Source organism: Tupaia chinensis, unplaced genomic scaffold (genome assembly GCF_000334495.1).
Source record: "Tupaia chinensis unplaced genomic scaffold, TupChi_1.0 Scaffold000115_1, whole genome shotgun sequence".
Lineage (NCBI taxonomy): Eukaryota > Metazoa > Chordata > Mammalia > Scandentia > Tupaiidae > Tupaia > Tupaia belangeri.
This window is the reverse complement of record NW_006159579.1, coordinates 3,975,103-3,978,388: the sequence shown is the minus strand read 5'-3', so window position 1 is coordinate 3,978,388 and position 3,286 is coordinate 3,975,103. Positions and strand designations below refer to the sequence as shown.

General features: G+C 52.1%; 1 protein-coding gene across 2 annotated transcripts in view; it reads right to left on the bottom strand.

Moving 5' to 3' along the window:
- The window catches only part of MYL9 (myosin light chain 9), a 9,731-nt gene that overhangs the window by 2,125 nt on the left and 4,320 nt on the right, over positions 1-3,286 (bottom strand). The window lies entirely within an intron of this gene.

The following is a 3,286-nucleotide window of genomic DNA, read 5'->3' as shown; positions in this document are numbered from 1 at the left end:
GGCGCATGCGCTTGCCAGACAGACAGAGAGAGACAGAGAGACAGAAAGCGAGAAATCACCCCCCAGGGGGGATGGTCACGTCGCAATCCCTTCTCCTCCATTCTCCTCTCGGGATCTTGGGCACGCACGCACACGTGCCTGGCGTGAGTTTAAGCCACTGGGTCCGGGACACAAACCGTGGTCAACTACTTGGGAGTCCAGTGACATAGCCATTACGCTAACTGCTGGTTCCCATGGGGCAGGCAGTTTTCTGAGCGCCCTCTGCTGGGCATGCAGGCCGCTGGCGGTGGGTGCTGTGGGTCCCCACTGCCTTCGCTGTTCCTTCCTCTGGTCCTCATATCAGAGTCACCATCTGCTGACCGCTCCCTGTGACTGGCATGTGACATGCCTTACTGCATTTAACTTTTGCCACCTCTAGGAAGCCAGCGTGCTCATCCCACTTTGCAGGTGTGGAACCTGAGGCACTGAGAGGTGAACAGACTTGCCCAAGGTCACACAGCCTGTAAGGAGGAAAACATCTGAGCTCAGGCATCCTGACCCCCAAATTCCAGACATGGTGTGGTTAAATTTGGGACCAGCAGTTAGCGTAATGGCTATGTCACTGGACTTCCATGTAGTCAACCACGGTTCAAGTCCTGGACCCAGTGGCTTAAACTCATGCCTGGCGCGTGTGCATGCATGTCCAAGATCCTGCGAGGAGAATGGAGAAAGGATTGCGGCATGGCCATCCCCCCTGGGGGGTGATTTCTCGCTTTCTGTCTCTCTGTCTCTCTCTGTCTGTCTGGCGAGTGCATGCGCCCTATAGCAAAAACCTATCCCCTCCCCCCCAAAAAAAGTGGTTAAATCCATGAGCTTTGGTGTCACATGCCTGAGATGGAATCCCAGCTCCGCGTTAAGGTTACCCTATCTCTTAGGAGAATCATGACAGCAAATGAGACCATGGTTGTCACATGTTCATAACAATGACTGGCACAGCTCTGTGGACCCTGGTTTATATCTCGACTCTAGAACTTGATAGCTGTGTGACTTTGGGCAAATTACTTAACCTCTCTGAGCCTCAGTGTCCTCACTTGTAAACTGGGAACAATAATCATATCTATCTCAGGATTTTTAAAAAAATAATTATTTAATTTATTTTTATTCATTTATTTTAATTTGACCAGAGAGGAACAGAGAGAGAGAGAGAGAGACAGGAAGAGAGAGTGAGAAAGCAAGCGGCCGGGTCCAGGACTCCAGCTGCAGTCAGGTATATGGAAGTCCAGCCCCTTAACCATCATGCCACCTGCCGGCCCCAGGATTGTTTTTTTTTTTTTTGGAGAGGTTTTTGCTATAGGGCGCATGCACTCGCCAGACAGACAGAGACATAGAGACAGAAAGTGAGAAATCAACCCTGAGGGGGGATGGTCACTCCACAATCCCTTCTCCTCCATTCTCCTCCCGGGATCTTGGGCATGCACACACACGCGCCCGGCATGAGTTCTAAGTCACTGGGTCCGGGATGCGAACCGTGGTTGACTACGTGGGAGTCTAGTGACATAGCCATTATGCTAACTGCTGGTTCCCCCCCAGGATTGTTTTGAGATTTATACCTGCACAACTTATTATTTTATTTGCTGTTTTTTCCTGTTTTTTTATTTTAAGGATGATACGCTTAAACAGAAAGCCATAACTGATCTGTTGACCCTCTGATATCAGCTATGAACACGTATCCATGTTTTTCTTTTATTTTATTATTATTTTTTTTAATTGCCAGAAGGAATGTGGGTTTGCTACACAAGGGAGAGAGACAGAGAAAGCACCCCTAATGGGGCGTGGCCACGCCACTACCCCTTCTCTTCCGGGTCTCTCTCCTTTCAGGATTTGGGGCATGTACTTACTCATAGCATTGTTTTCTTTTCTTTTTTTCTTTTTAATTTGCTGCAGGGTGCATATGTGTGCTTGCTAGCCAGAGGCAGAAAGAGAGGGAAAGTGAGAAAGTATCCCCCATGGGGGAGGTCCATGTAATAATCCTTTCTCCATTTCTTTTGAGTTTGGGCATGCATGCACACACACTCAGTGTGTTTTTCAAGCCACTAGTGCAGGAATTCAAACCACTGTTGGCCATGTGGGATCCAACACCCTTAACTACTAGGCTCTGGGTGTGGGGGACTGAGCATGTTTTTCTGGGCAGACGCCCTGGGGCTACTATCAACTCTCAGAGGGCCCTGGTGCAGGGTGCTGCCTTGTAACGGGAAGGAGTCTTCCTGTCCCTCTCTGCTGAGCTTCTCACACCCCACTGGGTCCACAGGGTGGCCTGGGAAGCTGAGGCCTGAGAGGAGCTATGACATCAGATGGCTGTAAGGCCCTTAGGGCCAGCCCCTCCCCTCAGTTGTCCTCAGCCTCCTTCTAGAAGGGCTCCAGATGACTGGAATTCACTTCCTGCTGGTGACCTCCTGGGGGAGGGAACTTAGTGAGCCTGGCTTGAAGCTGGGGGAGGTATGGCATCCAGGGTAGGGCAGTGTCCGCGGGCAGTCCTCCCACCAGATGTCTGTGGGTGTACATGAGGGCAGGGATCGCTGTTACACAGGGACGGAGATGGGCCCAGGGCAGTGCCAGGGACTAGCCCAGGCTCCCGACCCTAGAGCTCATAGTTTAACCATCACACGGCTGCCTTGTCCAACACCAGCTCTCCTTCCTCCAGCCAGTGTCTGGTCCAGATGTTGTCACCCGGGAGAGGGTGTGCCAGGAAGCAGGGTGAAGGCAGCTGTCTGGCGGCAGAGGCTGGCTGGGGTGTGGTCTGGGCCTCAGTTTCCCCATCTGAGCAATGACAAGTTGGATTTGACTTTTGAACTGTTTTTGCTCTAAGATCCTGATTCTGGGGAAGTCACTGGGGTCAGAGAGGCTCTCAGAGCCTGGAGTAGGTAACATTGAACGCAGAGAGGTGCTTTGGTCACCCTGCGAGGCCTCAGTTTCCCTGTCGGTACAATGGGAAGTCTGAGCAGTTCGAACTTTCACTTAGCAGATCTCTTTCTTCAAATGAGATGCTATCGGGCAGCCCAATGCACAAAGCTGCCTGCAGCAGTCCGACTCTGGAGCCAGCCTAGCTGGGCTCCAATCCTGCACTAGACCTTGGGCCAGTCCCTGAGCTGCTTAGCACCTCAGTTTCCCTGTCAGCTAAATGGAGGAAGTCATGGCAACAATCCTCTAGCGTGGGGGCCATGCATCTCACTACACAGGACGTGAGGCGAACAGCCTCTGCTGGGGCCCCTTACCCACGCCCTCCCACTCCCGTCCCGGCTCACCCAGT